Here is a 27062-nt window from a genome sequence, read left to right on the forward strand (position 1 = left end):
GCTGGAAATTAGTCACCGGAAATCAACTTTCTCTTCTTCCTCTGTCCAGTTGATGGTGTCACGGACGGTTGAGTCAGCTTGAGCACAAAGATCCCTGGTTCCACAGGTAACTTAAGTGCGGCGCACTTTGATAGGCCATCGGCAATGTCATTCTGAGCTCTTGGAACATGTTCCATCTGTAGGCCGTCAAAGTGCTCTTCTAGCTTTCTCACTTCATCAACATAAGATTCCATCAATGGACTCTGATAACTCTTGTTCACTTGGCGGACGACAAGCTGTGAGTCTCCCCTGACAATGAGCTTCTTAATCCCAAGGTCTGCCGCGATCCTGAGACCGGCAAGCAAGCCTTCGTACTCTGCAGTATTGTTTGTTGCTTGCTCCTTGGGAAAGTGCATCTGGACTATGTACTTGAGGTGCTCTCCGGTGGGCGCGAGAAGCAGCACGCCCGCACTGGTGCCTTGCAGCGAGAAGGCACCATCAAAGTACATCAGCCACTCTTTGTTTGCTTCCTTGACAGGGATGCTCGTCTCTAGAATCTCTTCATCTGGTGTTGGCGTCCACTCTGCTATGAACTCTGCCAATGCTCTGCTTTGGATAGTTGAAGTGCTTTCAAACTTGAGGCCAAAGCTTGACAGTTCCAGTGCCCACTCGACAATCATGCCCGTTGCTTCTGGATTTTGCAGTATCCTCTTCAACGGAAAGCGAGTGACAACTGTGATCTCATGTGCTTGGAAGTAATGGCGCAGCTTTCTCGAGGCCATGAGAAGGCCAAAAAGCAACTTCTGCACACCAGAGTACCTTGTTCTAGCCCCCTGCAAAAGGGAACTGACAAAGTAAACTGGGCGCTGCACCATTCTCTTCTGCACCTCCTTATGCGTCTGCGCAGATCCATCTTTGTCGGGACCAGAGCTTGCCGGATCAGAGCTTGCCGGACCAGAGCTTGCCGGACCAGAGCTTGTCGGTGAAGCCCCCCGCTTGTCGCTGGATGCATCTGCCGTGGTTGCTGGCTCATCATCTGCCTCCCTCTCCGCCACTAACGCAGCACTAACCACTTGATTGGTTGCCGCTATATACAGCAGCAACTTCTCTTGTGGCTTAGGTGCGACAAGTGTTGGAGTGGAGGACAGGTATCTCTTCAAGTCCTGCAGCGCAGCCTCCGCTTCCGGAGTCCATTTCATTGGACCTGCCTTTTTCAATATTTTGAAAAACGGCAGGGCACGCTCAGCAGATCTAGAGACAAACCTGCTGAGAGCAGCTACGCAACCGGCAAGTCTTCGTACATCCTTGACGCGCTTTGGTGCTTCAATCTGCTCAATGGCCTTGATCTTGTCGGGATTGGCTTCAATCCCCCGCTGAGACACAAAGAACCCGAGAAGCTTGCCGGAGGGGACTCCAAACACGCACTTCTCGGGGTTCAGCTTGAGGTTGATCTTGCGCATATTCGCAAAGGTTTCATCTAAATCTTGGATCAGGGTCGCTTTGTCCTTGCTCTTGACCACTATGTCATCCATGTAGGCTTCCACATTTCTGTGCATTTGCAGCTCAAAAGCGTGATGGACTACCTTTGCAAATGTTGAACCAGCTTTCTTCAAACCAAAGGGCATCCGTACAAAACAGTATGTGCCACATGGGGTAATGAACGCGGTTTTCTCCTCATCTTCTTCTGCCATGAAGATCTGATGGTATCCTGAGTATGCATCAAGAAATGAAAGCAAGTCACATCCGGCTGTGGAGTCAACAATCTGGTCGATGCGCGGCAAGGGAAATGGGTCTTTGGGGCAAGCTTTATTGACATCGGTAAAATCGATACAAAGCCTCCATTTCCCGTTGGCCTTGCGCACGACAACAGGATTGGCCAACCACGTAGGATGGAGCACTCCTCTGACAAGGCCCTGGCGCACCAAAGATGTCGGGGAAACTGATCCACGAACACCTATGGGGCCGGCGGACCGAGCCCCTTTCGGTTCGGCGGGGGGCGGAGGTCGCACGAAGAGCAGATCGAGGCGAAGCACACGAGCAGTTTACCCAGCTTCGGAGCTCTCCGGAGAGATAATACTCCTACTGCTGCTTGTCTGATTGTATTGTGTTCTTGCTCTAGAGAGCTAAGTGTTTTCTGGCTTCGAAATGATCCGAACCTTCCGAACCAGTCGAACCTCTTCTACGTTGCGCATGGGCCTCCTTTTATATGCACAAGGGGTCACCGACAGGTGGCAACGCAGATAAGGGTAAAAAAGTAAAAAGAGAGGTGGTTGGTACAGCTACTTGTACAGTGCTCTCTACCTAACCCTGACGGCAGGGGACAAGGGCATTAAATGCCCGTCTGTGTCGCCTAAACAGTATAGAAAAAGGACCGTCAGGGGCGCCACCGCTTGGCACGATGGTGATCTTGTCAGCATCGCATGCCACCGCTTACCGCTGGCTGCACAGCCTTCCGCCACGTGCGCCTGGAGAGGCCCCCAGGGCGACACGTTGGTGGATGCGCTGGAGCGTGGTCATAGAGTGGCCGCTTGCCGTGGCAAGCGCCTTGCCGCGGGCGTGGTCTTGTCGCGTCCGGAAGCTTGTCGCTCATCGGGCCTTGCCGGGACGCGTGGCGCGTCGCGGCAAGTTCCTTGAGATGCCTCGTTTGGCCTTCCCGGCAAGATCCTCTTGCCGGGGCCTTGTCCTCTTGACTTGAATACTTTGTTCTTGAATGGCTCCAAAGGAGCCATGGAGTACCTTGGCGGTCACCCAGCAAGCCCTTGCCGCGGGGCGCTACAACTGCCCGTGCACAAGTTCAGGGTACTAGGGTACCCCTATTCTAGTACACCGACATTCAACATCTTGTTTGTCGCTTCTAAAGCGTCAACATACTTAGTCATTTGTTATAGAATTCGCCACAGTATCCCATTGGGAACAATTTCCAACTACCGTGCCACCATATTGTGTATTACACAAAACCTTAACTTAAATCGAAAATCGCATGGAGAAAAGATGAAGATTGTATCGATGTAACATTTTACAATGAACTCTTCATGATCTCCGCTTGCGAGAAAACATATCATCAGTACTTACTCTAGTACTCAGTGACATCTTTCACTGTTGTCCCACAATCAGTACTTTGATCACTTTAGTATCCATACTCACAACACCTTGGGAGTATCGGACATATCTGATTGTTTTACATACCATGGAATACATGATTAATCCAAACACAAAAGTGTGTGGAATCTGCATCATGTATTTTGCTCATCAGTGTTTTGGGACACCGAGTCTTGCAAAAAACTCTTCCACGTGACTCCGGCAAGAATCACTCCTTGGCGGTTTTAAATGCTAAAAGGTTTTAGCACCTTGTCAATATGTATTCATTGTTTAGCACTACTAGGTAAATCTATCTCCATAGATCATTATGCCTAATATTGAGGCTATTTAGCCTAAGCACTTCATCAAAAAACTATTTTCAAATGAAGTCCTAATTTGTGTCAAGAAATTTATTTCCAATTAACAATGTGTCAAGCACACGAGGTTTTTAGAAATAATATTACGCCCCCACTTACTTTCTTGAATTACAAGCATCTTTGTTGCCCATTCATGAAGTCAAACCCCTTTGACCATTTCATCAAAGCACGAAGATTCCAACTCCATTTTGCTCTCTTCTGTCCATCGCTGGAACTCTGTAGTTTGCACCCTTACTAGCATCCTCTGGATAGACAAAATGCCTTGGACTGTAACACATGCAAGTCCTTGGTTTCATTTCCATCAGATGCAAATCCTATTGTCATCCATGTTTCATATCTCATGATTGAAATATGTATTAATTGCTAGTTCAACCCGAACCGACTTTAAGCATCGCTACGATGAAAACAACCTCACCATAGTCAACTCTTGAACTTGTTATTTCAACAAGTCGAGCTGTATGGATAAAACATTTTTATCCGTATAGGTTTTAAGTTCCATAAATGTTCGTTAGACTCTAAGTCTTCCGAAAGGTGTATCAAGGTTTTAATCTTGAATCACTTATATGGAAACTAACTCGGGTTGTATTGGCATTTAGCCAATTCCAGTGTCAGGGCCCATCAACGCTTCCTTGTGTATCGTAGGTATAAGGTTGTCTAACAACAATATCTCGTTTGCGCACCTGAGAGGTTTGCATGAGCCTTGCCTACGTGGTTCAACTACAAGTTCGACCAAAGTCCATACATTTTATTGTAGAGACTTCCGTATCAGTCGCAGTAGGAAACTCTGGAATTACTTCCAAGGTCTCTTTCCTTTGATCTGATGACGAAGATACTGTTTATCTCGTCGAGTTGCACTATTCTCCCACTCACCTTTTTGAAAGAACCATTCTCTTTAAAAGCATACCGTTTCGTGGCAAAACTATTTCCCTCGGTATAGTGAGGGAGGAGTACCCAATGACTTGGGATAACCTACAAAGTAGCACTTGTCTGATTTGGAATAGGTTTGTAACCTTTTACACAAGCCCCATATTCCAAATGTTAAGAAAAGATATAACATGGTTGGGCGTACCATACCATGACGTCATTTCAACAGACCCGATGGAGCTCTTTTCAGTGTAAAAGCCGCAGTCTCTAAAGCATCAACTTTTAAAAGGGATAATGGCAAATTTATTTATGTCATCTTTGATCTTACCATGTCATAAATGGTTTGATTACATCTTCACAGAATTTCCACTTGCAGTGGTATTCTGGGAAGTGCAAGTTATGAAACCCCTTTCACAACTCATCATAAATTCGCTAAACTTGTAACTCAAATATTCCTTTCTGCAATCAAATTGTAGAAACATAATTTTCTTGTTACAATAACTTCTACTTCATTTTTGAAAACCTTTCGAATGATTTCAAAAGATCCAGACTTACGTCTCATCAAGTAAATATCCATATATCTACTTGAGCCATTTCTGAAGATAGATAAATCCACTACTTGCAACATTTATCGGACTACACACATCAAATGTATGATCACCAATAAGTTTGTTGTTCATTCTTTATTGCCTGTGAACGGTATTTCAGTCACTTCACCTTTCGGGGGAAAGTTGCAAGTGTCAGATGATTCAAAATCAAACGACTTCAAAATCCATCATAATGGAATTTTCCATGCGGGTTTCCCCAAATGTGACCAAATGTAGTGCCACACTTGTGTGGTATTCTTTTAGTCTTGCGACATTTAGCATCAGTGTTATGGATGTATCATATTACCATCAATATTCATAACATACATCCCATCTTGGATGGAAGCATGGCCCTTCATGTTATTCATAATACTGAACAACAATTGTTGTTTTTATGAATAACCTCTCTTGCAAAAACATTGTGTAATGGGCTAGAGTGTATGAAACTCTAAAATGAATTATGAAAATAAACCTAGAGGTAATGTATTATTATCAATATTCATAACAAACATCTCATTCATAATGAAAGTATGGCCCTTTTGTTATTCATAACACCGAACATGAAAAGTTCTCTTATGAACAACCTTCTTGCAAGATACCTTATGCAATGGGCTAGAGAGTGAAACTCTAAATGAATTATGAAAATAAATACAGACGGTAATACACCGATGGAAAGTATAGTAACATTTACTATGTTCCCTGTGTATACCTAAACCTCATTCCTGGCTAGTCTTTCAGGCCATAGCAGTTCTTACATCGAGTTGCAACAGAATGCAATCGAGTGGGTATCTTTGTGATTAACTCACAATACCCAAAACTCAATGATTAACAATTTAATCATAATTCCCAAGAACTATATCTTTGACCAGCCTTCTATACATCAAAAACTTGTATGACATTCATACATGAGGTGGATATTCTAGTCTTCTTTCTTTTTGCCTTTATACTTCTAACAATTTAACTTTTAGTATTTCTCCTACTCTTAGAAGAAGCACCCAACTTAAGAGTGGCGTTAGCCCCGGACTTCCTAGGCGTGAAAGCCTCACTAACACCCTTCGGACACTTCCTTTCTCTTTAAGTTGTTGTTTTATTCACGTTTCATCATATGACAGGTGTTCTTCTAGATCCCTTTCCCAACAGTCAAATGCATAGTAAACACTTTTACTAATACTTGCAAACAAACATTACTTTGGATATTTCATATCTTTCAGCCTTTGTTTGTATCTGAAAATTAATTTTCAGTTCCATGAATATCATATAACTATCCCAACTTTCAAAGTTTGGGTTTCATGGAAGCAAACATATTCCACTTGACCATAACAAAATTCTAGCTTTTGGATCGAAGGACGGGAGTCACATGATCCATAGCATTAGTGGGAGGATACGGAAAGCATGCGATAGGACAAAGTCCTTCTCGACACTTTTGAGGACAATCCTCACATTACGTTACCAATCGTAAAGTTTTAACCAGATATTTAACAACTATTCAATTTTAACAGGGAAGGTGGAAACGCGAGCCATTATTCTACAACTATTTTGCAAGAAACACTTAGACAGTGTTCATAATTAATTGCACTGAGAATTAAGCATGTTAATTCAACAGTGCGCTCCCACTCAAATCAATATCTCTCATAATTAATTTTGAGTGATACAAGATCCAGACTTCAACTCATCGCCATAGAATCATCATCTCATAACGGGAATTTTAATCGGTAGGCCAACTTGCCGATCACATCTCTATGTGACTCTTTCTCATCTTTCGATGCATGTGTTCCGAGCTCAGGACGATCCTGCCATGAACGTCAAGACAACCAAGTGATCTTGCTGCGAGGTCTGACCTCACCCGCCTCACACTTCTCTAATCGTTCGTACCCATGCATCCATGGCGCACCCCGAAAAGATAGGTGCCGTGACGGTGCTACACTTGGGAGAACACTAACTACTTGATATTTTAGTGAGAGATCACCCTAATAAAAGCGACTACCGCGCAATCAAGAAGGGTGCATCATAAGGGATAAACATCTCAGGCAATTCATAATAGCATGATATGGTATAGCCCTTTCTGACGGAGAAGTCTTTCATTTCTTCGTCTTCAGCATTTGCGTCGGTGTTCACCTTCGCGAAGATTTCCACCACCTTTTCAGTGCACCAGATAATATCGCTATCTCCATAGCTAATAAAATAAGTGCATTACTTAAGGTTGACACGCAGGTCACTAAAGTGACAATCATATGGCTCCAACCATCATGCCGAATCATGACACGCATGTCATGTTAATCAATTTACATCATATAGTCATCTCATACATAATCAAATTGAATATGAGCATTGCTATACCACATCACATGCACATGCAAACCCTCCTGCAAAACCAAGTTAGACGTTTCTAATCGGTTCATGCAAACTTGTTTTTCGTGGCTTCTAAGGTTTCGACTTAAACCACAGCTACCAACGTTTTATCATCAAGTATGATTATTAAAGTTGCTAGATTAACATTTCGGGGTGTATGAAACACGAGATAATTAAATCTCGAGCCCAATACTAAACTTCGTCATACGCATGACCCCCGTGCAGATCATATCTGCAATGCCCTTTCATCTGCGAATTTCATCTTTCTTTTGACTACGGCAGAACAGAAAGAACTGATAGCACTTCCATGATCAATCAGGATCACGGATTGCCAGAACTTTGTCAAATTCCACCATGCTGTCTCGAGATTGAGCAAACGCAAATTCTAGGGAAGCAACAAGAACGTCGGGTAACAGATCTCATCTGTCACCCGCATAAATAATTTTCAGCAACAGATCTCATCTACTCCAAAATTATGTTATGCAATATGCATACATCTCCATGTATTCTAGATCGTAACCTGCATCTATGCATAGCACGGCTCTTGATGACACTGTAGGGGAACGCAACAGAAAACAAAAATTTTCTTACCTACGCACCAGCCCAGGACCACTATGGAGACTACATACATGGTTTGATCTTTTTCGTTACCGACTCGTAGCGCAGCGGGAAGTAGAGTCGATGACAAATGGCGGTGCAGATCCCCGCAGCTAGGATTTACAACCTCCCAACTGCGAGGATGTATACCCTCATCTGCTCCTCAGACAGCCCTCCGGGAGACGGTCAAACAGCCCCCCCGGACGGTGTCGCGGACAGCCCTTCGGGAGGACCTTCGAAACTCGAATGGTCACTCGGACAGCCCTTCGGGAGGACCTTCAAAACTCGGCCGGTCACACGGATAACCCTTCGGGAGGCACTCACGAACTAAGACCGAAACTATGATCTCTCTACAGAGTTGCACACATACGGTGTCATCTATCCAGCAGGGCTTCACCGTCCAGAACTAGTTCCTGCCGGAACCCAGACAACCTTTCGGCTCTACAAAACTATTTTGCTGGGAGGGATAGAAGAAGCCAGATCATTGCATGTCACTTGTATGAGAGCAAAGGGATGAGCTTTGGGCTGCCCACTCATCCTCTATTGATAGGAAAGCCAAGGGGTAGGGATGGCTCACAAAAACCCAAAATGCCCATGCAAATGTCACACATGAAGGGCATAATGGGGAGGGAAGTGGAGCTCCATGGAGCCCCACACATGTGGCCAGCCAACCCCCTTGGGGGTCCCCCATGAGGAGCATGCTTGGCCCCCAAGCCCTTCTAGAAGCCTTTTGGAAATATCCCAAAAGGTGACTCACCATAAAATATCCCAAAAAGCACTTTCACTATTCACGACGACATTTTTCAGCGTCCGTTCGAACTGAAAATATTTATGTGGGCTTAGAACATTTCCAGTACCCACCATAATAATTTTCAACGCGTTCCGAAACAATTCCGGTTTTAGTGATTTTCATCTGCGAAACGCATCTGAAGTGGCTCCAGCAGCTCCGGAACATTTCCGGTTTTTATCTCAGAAAATTCCAAAAAGCTTCCAGAATGATTCTGGCACCCTTCAAGAATTATCAGGCATTTGCCGAAACCAAATTGACTTAATGGTATATCCCGAAACAACTTTTCGGTATCATCGAAACTCATCCGATGACCTCTCTCTGCGGTACGATTCCGCTATCCGAAACTTTTCCGGTGTCCGAAACTTTTTCGGTGATTTTCTCTCAGACTCCCTGTCTAGTATTCAACAGATAGATGACCCTTAAGTGTGTGACCCTATAGGTTCGGTGAAGTATAGACATGACCCGGAACCCCTTCCGATCAATGATCAACATCGGAGCCGTGGACACCCATATTGACCCCTATACCCACACGAATGAATATTCGAGTGAACCTCCAGTTGCCGTGTGCTATTCCTGTTGCTTCGCGATATGTTACAAAGACCCGAGGTGAGATTTACTTGCATCCCCGTGTATCAACAATTTTTCCACTATGCTAGTTACCTCGTTACTGGTTTTGTTCTCTTTTCTCGTTTCCGTGTTCTGACATCCCTATGATCAAATCACACTGTGTCTGGCCAGACGATGATGGATACCGTAACACCGAGAGGGACCGAGAATATCTCTCCATTGTTGGAGGAGCAAATCCCAACCTTGAGCTATCAAGTTACTTGACACACTTTTCCATGAACCCGTAAGCCGCCGTAATAGCCACCCATTTACGGATGACGTTTAACAAACCCCAAAGTTCATGAAGCAAGCATGAAGAAACTTGATTCTCTCATGGTCTAAGGAATCATGCAAACGTTAACCATCTCTGTGTTATTTACCATTAACTTGTGACGAATGAATCTCATAGCATAACATCAAACCGGGTCGATTCAACACAAATGTTCTCTTAACATTGTGCCCTCAAAGTTGCTGGCATAGACATGCCCATGATCAGGAAAACGGAACCATCATGCAACACTTGAGCTAGTCTTAGAGGCCAAACTAGTAATACTTCTTACCGTTTATTATTCCACACGTGCATATGAGTCTTCCTTCGAGCCTCGTGGATATTGCAGACTCGAGAATCATTGCAGTTATAGCATGGAACATAAACATAATTATGAACTCAGAGATAAATAATATCATTTATTATTGCCTCTAGGGCATATCTCCTACACACTGGCCTCGTCCCCCGGCTGCGTCAGGCTCATCGGCTGCCTCAAGCTCGGGCGTCGCTGCTATGTTGGTTGCTCGGGCCTCGTTTCCCAGCGCTGCTTTGGCAGCCCGTGTGCCGGTGCTGACGTGCTCGTCTGCATGTCGCCCGTCGTCACAGGCTTTATCTCGGACTCCGCCGCCACCCCGCGTCCACCGAGCAGCGTCCCCGACCTCGCGCGCGATCGGCTTTGTCATCCACTCGCCACCTCGATCCGCCTCATCTACGTCGAGCGACCGACCTGGCCCGTCGATGGCGTGCGCCTCCGCAGGTCCCGTGAAGACCGTCCCGCGTACAACACGCCTTTACACCGATCGAGCATCGGGTTGTCGCTACATCGCCCAATCGGGCCGCAGCGCCACCGCCCCGTGGATTTCCTTATGGCTGCATCGCTTGCACGTCGCCGCTTCATCGCCCCTTTGGGTCGTAGTGCTATGATATGCGGTCCTCACCGCTGTCTTGAGGCCGTCCCCGCGGTTGCACCGACCGGTGCTCCGCCGTTGCGCCGCCCCTTCGAGCCATAGCGCCATGGCCCGCAGTCCACTCCAGCCATTGTCCCAACCCGCCTGCTGCCTCTATGTCACCCCTTCGGGCTATGGCACCATGGCCCGCAGTCCACTCCACCGTCACCGTGCGTCGACTTCCCGTGGTATGCATCGCGCTGCCTCCCTTGGCGCAGGAATGCCACCGTCCACATCGGTCTTCGTCACACTGTTGGGTTCTCCTGGCCTACTTCGAGCACCACCGCCGTGCTCCTAACTTAGCTGCTGCCGCCACCGTCAGGCCGCCGGCACCACTCTTCTTCGGCCACCACCGCACGTCCACCCCTTCGTCTTTGTCCAGCACAAGCCCATCACCAGCGTCACTGTCATCTACCCCGACCACTTTATCCAGTCCGACAACTGTGGGTGACATCGACCCTGCGTCGATTGGCACTGCAACCATCATCGAGTCCTTCTCTGTTGGCCTCTCCGACTTCTCCGATATGGCGTACAGCTCGTGCAGGTCCTAATCTAGTATTCCCGGTGCTGGCAACACCGATGTGTGCCTTCGTCCATGACGTGTCCCCGGGCCTGGCAAGCCTGGTGCGATGCCTCATCAACTTCGTCTTCGTCCGCCTACACATGCCCGGTGCTGGCAACACCGATGCGTGCCTTCGTCCATGACGTGTCACCGAGCTTGGCACACCCGGTGCGATGCCTCGTTAGCACTATCTTTTTCCCGGCGCACCACTACTTCGACACCACTGCGCCCATGACTAACTCGGCGCCTCCTTGCGCCCACGGCTCCACGGTGGCTTCCTTGACACCGGCCACCCTGACTCGATATTGACCACAATATTATTCGCAGGTCGACCACAGCTACACCACCCATGCTCTCGGCATCCTTAACAAACGGCACAAAGGGCTACCGCCTTGCTTGAGCAACCTCATCGGTTCCACTCCAGCCACGACTTTCATGATGCATCGACCATTACAATTGTGGGGGGTGTCCGTCGGCTTACCTTTATATTCTTCTCCAGTCTCACCGTCTGCGTCGCTACAGTTGTGATTGCGGGGGGATGTTGAGTATAATGTTTATTTAGGAAACATAGGATAGCGTAGGATTTATTCTACCTTGCCTTGTACTCCAAGATGACCATGTACTCATATATATATGCCCACGAGGCTCAAGCAACACAAACAACGATTCCACCAATCCCTCTTTCTCGCTTCTAACATCAGTGGCGACTCGAACATGCTACAACCAGCGTTTGTTCTTGCTGGTACCGGTGTGATTTTTTGCTGCCACCAACGACGAAGAGCTTTCTTTTGCTGGAACTATTTCTTTGTTTTGCTAGAACTATGTCTAAATTTTGTTGGAATCACACCATTGTTTCATTGATTCATGCTACTGTGTTTTTGCTAGAGCTATTCACCCTTTTTGCTGGAACCAGCGTTGATAGATGCTACATGGGTGAGTGAAGATGTTTTGGCACTATTGCAACGGAGCTCGGCGAGTAATGTGCTACAAGTGACGATCCAATTTACCGGAACTATCATTTGTTTTGCTGGAACCGAATTCTCTTCATGAGCTGCGGTGGTGAGGCGCATTGCTTTTTTGGGGCATTATGTGCTTTTGTTTGCTGGAATCAACAGTTTGTTTTGCTAGTACCAGTAATTTGATTTTGTTTAGAACTGTTTTGAAGCATAGCTGGAACTGCTAATGCTTGTAGCTGGAATGGGCACGACGGCGAGATGGGATCGATGAAAAGGGGAATTGTGCACCGTTGGTTAGGAAAGCTGCAACGTGGTGACGAGAGAGCCGCCATGGTGCAAATGGTGGCGGGGGTGCTTTGAAACTCCAGAACCTGCTGCGACCGGTTGCAGGTCGCTTGAACTACGTTGGTATTTCCCCAAAGAGGAAGGGATGATGCAACACAGATACGGTAGGTATTTCCCTTAGTTATGGAACCAAGGTATCAATCTTGTAGGAGAACCAAGCAACACTATGTAAACGGTACCTGTACGCAAAGAACAAATACTTACAGCCCGACGCTTATGAGGGGTTGTCAATCCCTCTACGGGTAACAACGCCAGAAATTGTCAAGTTGACGGGATAAAATTTGTGTAGATTGGATAAATAGATCTCGATAAAACATGAAATAAAATAAGTAATAAAAAATTGTAGCAAGGTATTTTTGTTTTTTGGAATAATAGATCTTAAAATAAAAGCGAATAAAAATAGATCTCAAAGCAAATATGATAAAGAATAGACCCGGGGGCCGTAGATTTCACTAGTGCTTTCTCTCAAGAAAATAGCACATGATGGGTAAAAAAATTACTATTGGGCAATTGATAGAAGAACGAATAATTATGATGATCTCCAAGGCAATGATCAATATATAAGCATCACGTCCAAGATTAGTAGACCGACTCCTGCTTGCATCTACTACTATTACTCCACATATTGACCACTATCCAGCATGCATCTAGTGTATTAAGTTCATGGAGAAACGGAGTAATGCAATAAGAACGATGACATGATGTAGACGAGATCTATTAGTGTAGGAATAGCCCCCATCTTGTTATCCTTAATAGCAATGATACATGTGTGTCTTGCTGCCACTTCTGTCACTGGGAAAGAACACCACAAGATCGTACCCATCACAAAGCACCTCTTCCCATTGCAAGAAAAATCAATCTAGTTGGCCTAACTAAACCAAAGATTCGAAGAATAAATACGAGGCTATAAATAATCATGCATATAAGAGATCAAAAGAAGACTCAAATAATATTTATGGATATAGATCTGATCATAAACTCAAAGTTCATCGGATCCCAACAAACACACCGCAAAAAAGAGTTACATCAAATAGATCTCCAAGAGACCATTGTGTTGAGAATCAAGAGAGAGAGAGAGAGAGAGAGAGAGAGGAAGCCATCTAGCTACTGCCTACGGACACGTAGGTCTATGATGAACTACTCACGAATCATCAGAGAGGCACCAATGAGGATGATGAACCCCTGCGTGATGGTGTCTAGATTGGATCTCGTGGTTTTGGAACTTGCGGCGGCTGGAATTGTGTTTCGTTGACTCCCCTAGGGTTTTGGAAATATTTGGGTATTTATAGGGCGAAGAGGCGGTGCAAGAGGTCACCGAGGGGGGCACAACCTCGTGGGCGCGCCTGGGCCTCTTGGCGTGCCCTGGTGGGTTTTGCCCACCTTGGGCCTCCCCTCTGGTACTTCTTTGGCCCACTGGGTGTCTTCTGGTCCAAAAAATCTCCAAAAAGTTTCGCTGCGTTTGGACTCCGTTTGGTACTGATATTCCGTGAACTAACAAAACAAGCAAAAACGGCAACTGGCACTGGGCACTATGTCAATAGGTTAGTCCCAAAAAATGATATAAAGTTGCTATAAAATGATTGTAAAAGATCCAAGAATGATAACATAACAGCATGGAACAAGCAAAAATTATAGTGTTAGAGACGTATCAGCATCCCCAAGCTTAATTCCTACTTGTCCTCAAGTAGGTAAATGATAAAAACAGAATTTTTGATGTGGAATGCTGCCTAACGTGTTCACAACATATTCTTTTCTTTTGTAGCATGAACATTTGGACTTTTGTATGGTTCAAAGCATTGTTGAGGAAATCGTTAACTGGTAGCTGCTCGGTTGGTTGGTGAGTAGGGGATTAATCGGCTAATCGGCAAGTTAATCGGACATTTAATCAATTAATCGGACGATTTATCGGTTTATTGGCTACTCGGTGACCCTACGAGTAGGGATTAATCGGCAAGTTAACTGGTTAATCGGATGAATTCTTGAACAGGGGTTCAAAGCAATAGTCTAGTTTTGACATGAAGATTTCAATACTCAAGCATATCAACGAGGAACCATGTCTTTCAAAATATCAACACTATAGAAAGTTATCCCTAGCCCATCATGCTCAATCATTGATCCATTCATGAAACACACTCGCATATTAGCTACATCCAATGCTCAAGTATGATCATAATGCCCCTTAGTTGGCGCTTTATAAGAGAAGATGGAGACTCAAATAAAAGTAAAAATTGCATAAAGTAAATAGACAGGCCCTTTGCAGAGGGAAGTAGCATTTGGAGAGGTGCCAATGCTCAAAGCTTAAATTGAGAGATAATTTCATTGCATAACTATTGACTTTCATGCTTGCATATGGAATCACAAACCTTAACACCAATATTCGTACTAAAGCATAATTAATCACCAACATGACTCACATATCACTATCATCATATCTCAAAACTATTACAGAGAATCAAGTTTATTTCGTCCAATGATCTTCATGAAAGTTTTTATTATATCCCTCTTGATTATCTATCACTTTGGATCTAGTTTCATATATTGAAATTGCTTTTGACAAGCTCAAACAAATATAAGTGAAGAAAAAAAAATTCGTCTCTCAAAATAATATAAGTAAAGCATTAGAGAATTTCTTCAAAAACATTAAAGCACACTGTGCTCAAAAAGATATACGTGAAGCACTAGAGCAATTCTTTAGCTCAAAAAATTTAAGTGAAGCATAAAGAGCAATTTTAACAAATCATAGCATAATTTTGGATCTATCAAATAGGTGTGTCCAGCAAGGATACTCGTGACAAACTAAAAAGCATAACAAGCAAAGACTCATATAATATAAGGCGCTTGAAGCAAAGTTCATGATATGTGATGAATAAAAATATAGCTCCAAGTAAAATAGCAATGGTCATTAGAAGAAAGAGGGGATGCCTTCCGGGGCATCCCCAAGCATAGTTGCTTGGTTCTCCTTGAATATTAACTTGGGCTACCATGGGGCATCCCCAAGCTTAGGCTCTTTTTAGTCCTTATTCATTCATCCATCGCGATCTCACCCAAAACTTGAAAACTTCAATCACACAAAACTTAACAAAACCTTTGCGAGATCCGTTAGTATAACAAAGCAAATCGCAAACCCATTCATATTTTATAATTGCATTATATCTACTATATTCCAACTTTACCATGGCTTATACCCCCCAATACAATCCATAGATTCATCAAAATAAGCACACAATGCAACAAAAATGGGATATGTCAAAAACAGAACAGTCTGTAGTAATCTGGAAACTTTATATACTTGTACAACTCCAAAAATTCTGAAAAATAGGAAAACATAGGAAATTTGTATATCAATCTTTTGTAAAAAAAATCAGAAATTTTCGTTGCTTATTGATTTTACAAAATTCTTCTACTGTATGCAGAAGTTTCTGTTTTTCAACAAGATCAAATCAACTATTACCCAACATGATCCCAAAGGCTTTACTTGGCACAAACACTAACTAAGCATAAAAATCACAATCATAACAGAGGCATAATTGTGCAAACACGCAAGAACAGAAAGAAAAAGGCAAACATAAATTTTATTCATTGGGTTGCCTCCCAACAAGCGCTATCATTTTATGCCCCCAGCTAGGCATAATGCATAGATTCAAGTGTTGTCATATTTGGTTTTTGATCTATAGGATAAAATCATGATTGATTCATATGGTGACTTAATTCTTGTTCTATGGAAGTGTTCCATACCTAATATTGTCTTCTTTCATATCAATCACGACACCTATAGTGCGTAAAAACGGTCTACCAAGTATAATTGGACAAGACGGATTGCAATAAATATCAAGAACAATAAGATCTATGAACACATAGTTCCTATTTGCAAGAATAAGAACATCATTATTTCTTCCCAAAGGCTTTTTAATAGTAGAATCCGCCAAGTGCAAATTAAGAGAACATACTTCAATATCGGTAAGACCAAGCACATCACATAAAGATTTTGGAATTGTGGAAACACTAGCACCCAAATCACATAAAGAAAAACACTCATAATTTTTAATCTTGACTTTAATGGTAGGTTCCCATTCATCATGTAATTTTCTAGGAATTGAAATCTTTAATTCCAATTTTTCTTCTAAAGCTTTCATCATGGCATCTACGATATGTTTAGTAAAGGCTTTATTTTGTTCTTAAGAATGGGGTGAATTTATCATGGATTGCAACAAAGAAATACATTCAATCAAAGAGAAATTATCATAATTAAAGTCTTAGTAATCCAAAAGAGTGGGCACATCACTAGTTAAAGTTTTGACCTCTCCAAACCCACTTTTATCAATAGTTTCATCAAGATTTTCACCCTCTGAATTATCGGGACGCCCTCTAACTAAAGTTGACTCTTCTTCAGTCCCTTTATTATCAATTTTAACTTTACTAAACAAGGAATCAATAGAAGAAACATCAATCACTTTAAGATCTTCATCATTTTTATGAAAACAATCACTAGAAAACGCTCTTTCTAAAAATTCTCTCTTAGCTCTAAGCATAGCGGTTCTTTTCTTACTTTCATCTATAGAAACATATAAATCTTTAATTGATTCATCAACCTTGTGTGCAAAAAATTTCAACTTGAGATTTTCTACATTGTAAGAAATCCTATGAATGCTTCTAGACATATCATCAATCTTATTCAACTTTTCTTCTATTGTAGTATTGAAAACCTTTCGAGCATTGATAAATTCTTTAATATTATTATGAAGATAAGAGGGGTTCATGTTATTATTGTAAGAAGAATTACCATAACTATTAGAGGAATTTCTAGGAAAAGGCCTATGATTAAAATTACCTCTATAAGCATTGTTATTAAAATTGTTTCGCGAGACAAAATTCACATCTACTGCATCACTATTTTGCTCAATCAAAGTAGAAAAAGGGACATCATTAAGATCAATATGAGCACTTTTATTAGCAACCAATTTCATAAGAGCATCAACTTTTTCACTCAAAGTACTAATTTCTTCAATTGAATTAACCTTTTTACTAGTAGGTGCTCTTTTGGTATGCCATCGTGAATAATTTTCCATAATATTATCTACCAATTTAGTAGCTTCACCCAAACTAATCTCCATAAAAGTACCACCCGTGGTGGAATCTAAAAGATTTCTAGAAACAAAATTCAATGCCACATAATTTTTTTTATAATCATCCAAAGATGAGTCGGATAGTTTCTTAGCATCAACTTCATTATTTCCCAAGATTGTGCAACATGTGCATGCTCAAGTGGCTTAAAATTCATGATTTGAGTTCTAAGGGAAATAATTTTCGTGGGCACAAAATACTTAGTAATAAAAGCGTCTTTGCAATTGTCCCAAGAATCAATACTATTGCGAGGCAAAGAACAAAACCAAATTTTGCACGATCCCGCAAGGAGAAAGGAAATAATTTCAACTTCACGATATCATTGTCCACATCTTTTTTCTTTTGCATACCACATAATTCTACGAATGTGTTTAGATGGGACGTGACATCCTCATTAGGAGTACGGAAAATCGATCTTTCATAACAAGATTCAACAAAGCGACATTAATATCATAAGATTCTGCACTAGTGGTGGGAGGAGCAATCAGAGTGCTAATAAAATCAATATTATTGGTATTGAAAAAAATCACACAACTTGGTGTTTGCTACTTCTTGAGCTTTCTTTGGTTTTTCCCTTGAAGAGGAAAGGGTGACGCAACAATGTAGAGATAAGTATTTCGCTCAGTTAGAGAACCAAGGTATCAATCCGGTAGGAGACAACGCAAAAAACACCAAGACCTGCACAAACAATCAAACAACTTGCACCCAATGCGATAAAGGGGTTGTCAATCCGTTCATGGTTACTTGCAAAAGTAAAGTAAATATTTTTGGGTTTTTGGTTTATAGATCAGAAAGTAAAAGATTGCAAAATAGTAGATCAGAAACTTATATGATGGAATATAGACCCGGGGGCCATACGTTTCACTAGTGGCTTCTCTCAAGATAGCAAATAATACAGTGGGTGAACAAATTAATGTCGAGCAATTGATAGAAAAGCGCAAAGTTATGACGATATCTAAGGCAATGGTTATGAAATATAGGCATCATGTCCGTGTCAAGTAGACCGACTCATGCCTTCATCTACTACTATTACTCCACACATTGACCGACTCCTGCCTGCATCTAGGGTATTAAGTTCATGAAGAACAGAGTAACGCATTAAGTAAGATGACATGATGTAGGGTAATAAACTCAAGCAATATGATGTAAACCCCATCTTTTTATCCTCGATGGTAACAATACAATATGTGCCTTGCTGCCCCTACTGTCACTGGGAAAGGACACTGCAAGATTGAACCCAAAGCTAAGCACTTCTCCCATTGCAAGAAAAACGAATCTAGTAGGCCAAACTAAACCGATAATTCGAAGAGACTTGCAAAGATATCAAATCATGCATATAAGAATTCAGGGAAGATTCAAATAATATTCATAGATAAGCTGATCATAAATCCATAATTCATCGGATCTCGACAAACACACCGCAAAACAAGAATACATCAGATAGATCTCCAAGAACATTGAGGAGAACATGGTATTGAGAAGCAAAGAGAGAGAATAAGCCATCTAGCTACTAGCTATGGACCCGTAGGTTTGAGGTAAACTACTCATGCTTCATCGTATGGGCAATAGAGTTGATGTAGAAGCCCTTCGTGATCGAACCCCCCTCCGACAGGAGCCGAAAAAGGCCCCTAGATGGGATCTCACAGGTACAGAAGGTTGTGGCGGCAGAAAAGTGTTTTCGTGGATGCTTCTAGTTGTTTGGGGATATTTGGGAATATATAGGACAAAGAAGTAGGTCGGTGGACTCACGAGGGGCCCACAAGGCAGGGGGTGCGCCCTCCCCCCTTGTCGCCGCCTCGTGGCTCTTCCGACTTGATCTCCAAGTCTCCTGGGTGTCTTTTGGTCCAAGAAAAATCATCACAAAGGTTTCATCCCTTTGGACTCCGTTTGGTATTCCTTTTATGCGAAGCTACAAAACAAGGAAAAAACAGAAACTGGCACTGGGTTCTAGGTTAATAGGTTAGTCCCAAAAATAATATAAAATAGCATATTAATGCACATAAAACATCCAAAATATATAATATAATAGCATGGAACAATAAAAAATTATAGATATGTTGGAGACGTATCAAGCATCCCCAAGCTTAATTCCTGCTCGTCCTCGAGTAGGTAATGATAAAAACAAAACATTTGATGTGGAATGATACCTAACATATTTAACCATGTAATTTCACTATTGTGGCATGAATGTTCAGATCCATAAGATTCAGAACAAAAGCTTAATATTGACATAAAAACAATAATACTTGAAGCATACTAACAAGGCAATTATATCTTCTCAAAATAACATGGACAAAGAAAGCTATCCCTACAAAATCATATAGTCTGTCTATGCTCCATCTTCATCACACAAAATATTCAAATCATGCACAACCCCGGTTTCAGCCAATAAATTGTTTCATATTTTAGTATTCCCAAACTTTTTCAACTTTCACGCAATAGATGAGCGTGGACAGTAGACATAGCACTATAGGTGGAATAGAATATGGTGGTTGTGGACAAGAGAAAAAGAGGGAGATAGTCTCACATCAACTAGGCATATCAACGGGCTATGGAGATGCCCATCAATAGATATCAATGTGAGTGAGTAGGGATTGCCATGCAACTGATGCACTAGAGCTATAAGTTAATGAAAGCTCAAAAAGAAAAACTAAGTGGGTGTGCATCCAACTTGCTTGCTCATGAAGACCTAGGGCGATTTGAGGAAGCCCATCGTTGGAATATACAAGACAAGTTCTATAATGAAAAATTCCCACTAGTATATGAAAGTGACAAAATAGGAGACTCTCTATCATGAAGACCATGGTGCTACTTTGAAGCACAAGTGTGGAAAAAGGATAGTAACATATCCCCTTCTCTCTTTTTCTCTCATTTTTGTTTCTTTTTTTTGTTTGGATTCTTTGGCCTTTTTTATTTCCTCACATGGGACAATGCTCTAATAATGATGATCATCACACTTCTATTTACTTACAACTCAAAAATTACAACTTGATACTTAGAACAAAAATATGACTCTATATAAATGCCTCCGGCGGTGTAGCGGGATGTGCAATGACTCAAGAGTGACATGTATGAAAGAATTATGAAGGGTGGCTTCGCCCCAAATACAATATCAACTACATGATCATGCAAAGCAATATGGAAATAATGAAGCGTGTCATAATAAACGAAACAGTGGAAAGTTGCATGGCAATATATCTCGGAATGGCTATGGAAATGCAATAATAGGTAGGTATGGTGGCTGTTTTGAGGAAGGTATATGGTGGGTGTATGGTACCGGTGAAAGTTGCATGGTACAAGAGAGGCTAGCAATGGTGGAAGGGTGAGAGTGCATATAATCCATGGGCTCAACATTAGTCATAAAGAACTCATATACTTATTGCAAAAATCTATTAGTCGTCGAAACCAAGCACTACGCGCATGCTCCTAGGGGAAGGGTTGGTAGGAGTTAACCATCGCGTGATCCCGACCTCCACACAAAGGATGACAATCAATAAATACCTCATGCTCCAACTTCATTACATAACGGTTCACTATACGTGCATGCTACGGGAATCACAAACCTCAACACAAGTATTTCTCCAATTCACAATTACTCCACTAGCATGACTCTAATATCATCATCCACATATCTTGAAACAATCATAAGGAATCAAACTTCCCATATTATTCAATGCACTTTATATGAAAGTTTTTATTATATCCCTCTTGGATGCCTATCATATTAGGACTAAATTTATAATCAAAGCAAATTACCATGCTGTTAAGAAAAGACTCTCAAAATAATATAAGTGAAGCATGAGAGTTCTACAATCTCTGTAAAATAAAGGGATAATTAGATTTATGCCCCTAGTTGTGTCCCACTCGTCTGTTTTACCCCTATTTCCCAAAAGTCACCGGTTCTGTCCAAGTCACTATGCTCCTCTTACGCTTTTGCCCTTTGACCGTTTGATTGTCAGTTTGAAAACTTCATAACAAATTCATACTAAATCAGAAAAATGCAAATAAGATACCAAAATGTTCAGAAAAACATCACCTATATGTCAGTGTCATTTGCATTCATGAAAAAAGTGTTGGAAATTGCACATCCGAGTTTTAGCTCTTTTGGTACCACCATGAATAGTAAACTCTAAAAAAGTTCAAAAAAAAGTCAAAAAAATATGGTGGCAAAGAACGACAAATGTTCTAAGTGGTTGCCAAGTTTCATCAAGGAACGACATTGGTGGAAGTCGTGGCAAAAAAATAATCTATTCTGGAGTGCTGATTGTTTTTTTTGCCATGACACCCACGAATGTTATTCCCTGATGAAAATTGGGAGGCACTTAAAACATTTGCCATTCTTTGCCACCAATTTTTTTTGAATTTTTTGAAGCATATGAGCTAAAACTTGGACGGGCACTTTCCAACACTTTTTTCATGAATGCAAATGACACTGGCATATAGGTGATGTTTTTCTGAACATTTTGGTATCTTATTTGCATTTTTCTGATTTAATATGAATTAGTTATGAAGTTTTCAAACTGACGGCCAAACGGTCAAAGGGCAAAAGCATAAGAGGAGCAAAGTGACTTGGACAGAACCGGTGACTTTTGGGAATGAGGGGTAAAACAGACGATCGGGACACAACTAGGGGCATAAATCTAATTATCCCTAAAATAAAACCACTACTGTGCTCTAAAAAGATATAAGTGAAGCACTAGAGCAAAATTGCCTAGCTCAAAAGATATAAGTTAAGCACATAGAGTATTCTAATAAATCACGATTCATATGTGTCCCTCTCAAAAGGTGTGTACAGCAAGGATGATTGTGGCAAACTAAACATCAAAGACTCATATCATACAAGACGCTCCAAGCAAAACACATATCATGTGGTGAATAAAAATATAGCCTCAACTAGAGTTATCGATAGACGAAGACGAAGAGGGGATGCCTTCCGGGGCATCCCCAAGCTTAGGCTCTTGGTTGTCCTTGAATATTATCTTGGGGTGCCTTGGGCATCCCCAAGCTTAGGCTCTTGCCACTCCTTATTCCATAGTCCATCAAATCCTTACCCAAAACTTGAAAAGTTCACAACACAAAACTCAACAGAACATCTCATAAGCTCCGTTAGTATAAGAAAATAAATCACCACTTTATGGTACTGTTGTGAACTCATTCTTTATTTATATTGGTGTAATGTCTACTGTATTCCAACTTTTCCATGGTTCATATCCCCCGATACTACCCATAGATTTATCAAACTAAGCAAACAACACAAAGAAAACATAATCTGTAAAAAACAGAACAGTTTGTAGCAATCTAGAAACTTCGAATACTTATGTAACTCCAAAAATTCTGAAAAATTAGGACAACCTGGGAAATTTATGTAAAAATCTTTTGCAAAAAGAATTAGATCAAAAACATGCTCCTGTAAATAATGAAAATTATTTTCCTGGGCGCAAAAGTTTCTGTTTTTAAGCAAGATCAAAACAATTATCACTGTAAGCCATCCCAAAGGTCTTACTTGGCACAAACACTAATTAAAACACAAAACCACATCTAACCAGAGCCTGGATGAATTATTTATTGAAAAACAGCAAGGAAAAATATTGGGTTGTCTCCCAACAATCGCTTTACTTTAAAGACTTGAAGCTAGGCATTGATAATTTCAATGATGCTCACATAAAAGACAAGATTTGAAGCATTAAGAGAGCATCATAAAATATGTAACAAACACATCTAAGTCTAACATACTTCCTATGCATAGGCATTTTCTAAGCAAACAAATTATCAAGGCAAGCAAAGACTAGCTCATGCAAGGAAGAAGAAAGAAACGATAGCAATCTCAACATGAAGAGAGGTAATTTAGTAACATGAAAATTTCTACAACCATATTTTCCGTTCTCATAATAATTACATGTAGATCATAAGCAAATTCAACAGTATAGCTATACATACATATTCTCAACACGATCCACATGCATGCGAAGTTACACTCTTCCAAAATAGTCGGGTTAACATTAACTAAAGTAATGACTTCTCCAAACCCACTTTTACCAAAAAATTCATAAGATTCAACATTCTCTAAAAGAGGAATCTAAGGTTGACACTCTTCCAAACCCAGTTTCAATATTATTGCAAAAATTATTATCAATCTCATCTTCATCATGGGGATTAAATAAAATTTCAAGATCATAAAAACATTATCACCCCAATCATGATCATTGCAATAAGTAGCGGACATAGGAAAACTAGCATCCCCAACCGTAGGGTTTTGCATATTATTAGCAAAATTGATATTAATTGAATTTATAATAACATCATTGCAATCATGCTTTTCCTTCAAGGAGCTATTGTGAATCACTTCATAAATTTCTTGTTTTAACACCTCATTACAATTTTTAGATTCACGAATCTCAAGCAAAACTTCATAAAGATAATCTAGTGCACTCAACTCACTAGCAATTGGTTCATCATAATTGGATCTTCTAAAAATATTATCAAGTGGATGAGGATCCATAGCTTTTGGTTCTTGATTTTCAATAAAGACACAATTATACCAAGTGAACGAGCAAACAAACCAAGTAAGATATAAAGGCAAGCGAAAACATGAACGGAAGAAGGGCGAATAAAAAGGCAAATCTTTATGAAAATCATATTAGAAGTGGTGGAGAGGAAAACGAAAGGCAAATGGAAAATAATTAATGCAATAGAAGATAGTTTTATGATGGGTACTTGGTATGTCTTGACTTCACGTACATCTCCCCGGCAACGGCACCAGAAATTCTTCCTGCTACTTCTTGAGCATGCGTTGGTTTTTCCCTTAAAGAGGAAGGGGTGATGCAGCAAAGTAGAGATAAGTATTTCCCTCAGTTAGAGAACCAAGGTATCAATCCAGTAGGAGACAACCCACAAATCACCAAGATCTGCACAAACAATCAAACAACTTGCACCAACGCGATAAAGGGGTTGTCAATCCATTCACGGTTACTTGTAAAAGTGAGATCTGATAGAGATAGATGAAACTAAACAAAAGTAAAGTAAATATTTTTGGGTTTTTGGTTTATAGATCGGAAAGTAAAAGATTGCAAAATAGTAGATCAAAAACTTATATGATGGAAAATAGACCCGGGGGCCATAGGTTTCACTAGTGGCTTCTCTCAAGATAGCAAATAATACGGTGGGTGAACAAATTACTATAAAGCAATTGACAGAAAAGCGCAAAGTTATACAATATCTAAGGCAATGATTATGAAATATAGGCATCACGTCCGTCTCAAGTAGACCGACTCCTGCCTGCATCTACTACTATTACTCCACACATCGACCGACTCCTGCCTGCATCTAGAGTATTAAGTTCATGAAGAACAGAGTAACGCATTAAGTAAGATGACATGATGTAGAAGAATAAACTCAAGCAAGATGATGTAAACCCCATCTTTTTACCCTTGATGGCAACAATACAATACGTGCCTTGCTGCCCCTACTGTCACTGGGAAAGGACACTGCAAGATTGAACCCAAAGCTAAGCACTTCTCCCGTTGCAAGAAAAACAATCTAGTAGGCCAAACTAAACCGATAATTTGCAAAGATATCAAATCATGCATATAAGAATTCAGAGAAGATTCAAATAATATTCATAGATAAGCTGATCATAAATGCAGAATTCATCGGATCTTGACAAACACACCACAAAAGAAGATTACATCGGATAGATCTCGAAGAACATCGAGAAGAACGTGGCATTGAGAAGCAAAGAGAGAGAGAAGAAGCCATCTAGCTACTAGCTATGGACCCGTAGGTCTGAGGTAAACTACTCACGCTTCATCAGAAGGGCAATATAGTTGATGTAGAAACCCTCAATATCGAATCCCCCTCCGAAATGACACCGGAAAAGGCCCCTAGATGGGATCTCACGGGTACAGAAGGTTGCGGCGGTAGAAAAGTGTTTTCGTGGATTCTTCTGGTGGTTTGGGGACATTTGGGAATATATAGGATAGAGAAGTAGGTCGGTGGACTTACGAGGGGCCCACAAGGCAGGGGGCATGCCCTCCCCCCTTGTCGCCGCCTCGTGGCTCTTCCGACTTGATCTCCAAGTCTCCTGGGTGTCTTTTGGTCCAAGAAAAATCATCGCAAAGGTTTCATTCCGTTTGGTATTCCTTTTTTGCGAAGCTCAAAAACAAGGGAAAAACAGAAACTGGCACTGGGCTCTAGGTTAATAGGTTAGTCCCAAGAATAATATAGCATGTAATGCATATAAAACATCCGAAATAGATAATATAATAGCACGGAACAATCAAAAAGTATAGATATGTTGGAGATGTATCAGTGTTTTCTTGAGACATCATTACTACGCAACCAAAAATATAGATCCAATGAAAATCGACAAACAAAAAAGAGGGCGAATAAAACGGAAAAATTTTGTGAAGTGTGGGAGATAAAAATGAGAGGCAAATGGCAAATACTGTAAATTGAAAGGAGGTGGGATTTGTGATAAGGAACGTGATAGATGTTGATGACGTCTCCCCGGCAACGGCGCCAAAAATTCCTTTTCATGTCACTTGAACTACGTCGGTATTTCCCCGAAGAGGAAGGGATGATGCAGCACAACTACGGTAGGTATTTCCCTCAGTTATGAAATCAATGTATCAATACAGTAGGAGAACCAAGCAACACTATGTAAACGGTACCTGCACACAAAGAACAAATACTTGCAACCCGACGTTTACGAGGAGTTATAAATCCCTCTACGGGTAATGGTGCCAGAAATTGTCAACTTGATGGGAGACGTTATTTGTAGACTGGATAAATAGATCTCAATAAAACGTGAAATAAAATAAGTAATAAAAAAGTGCAGCAAGGTATTTTGGGTTTTTGAAATAATAGATCTAAAATTAAAAGCGAATAAAAATAGATCTCAAAGAAAATATGACAAATAATAGACCCGACGGCCGTAGATTTCACTAGTGGCTTCTCTTAAAAAAATAACACGTGGTGGGTAAACAAATTACTATTGGGCAATTGATAGAAGATCGAATAATTATGACGATATCCAAGGCAATGATGAATATATAGGCATTGAAGGAAATGTGCCCTAGAGGCAATAATAAAGTTTTTATTTTATATTTCCTTATATCATGATAAATGTTTCTGATTCATGCTAGAATTGTATTAACCGGAAACTTGATACATGTGTGGATACATAGAAAAAACACTGTGTCTATGGTATGCCTCTACTTGACTAGCTCGTTAATCAAAGATGGTTAAGTTTCCTAGCCATGGACATGTATTGTCATTTGATGAACGGGGTCACATCATTAGGAGAATGATGTGATGGATAAGACCCATCCGTTAGCTTAGCATAATGATTGTTTAGTTTTATTGCTACTTCTTTCTTCATGTCAAATACATATTCCTCCGACTATGAGATTATGTAACTCCCGGACACCGGAGGAATGCCTTATGTGCTATCAAACGTCACAACGTAACTGGGGAATTATAAAGATTCTCTACAGGTATCTCCGAAGGTGTTTGTTGGGTTGGCATAGATCGAGATTAGGATTTGTCACTCCGAGTATCGGAGAGGTATCTCTGGGCCCTCTCGGTAATGCACATCATAAGAAGCCTTGCAAGCAATGTGACTAATGAGTTAGTTGC

Source organism: Triticum dicoccoides, chromosome 2B, assembly GCF_002162155.2.
Source record: "Triticum dicoccoides isolate Atlit2015 ecotype Zavitan chromosome 2B, WEW_v2.0, whole genome shotgun sequence".
In the NCBI taxonomy this organism is placed as follows: Eukaryota; Viridiplantae; Streptophyta; class Magnoliopsida; order Poales; family Poaceae; genus Triticum; species Triticum dicoccoides.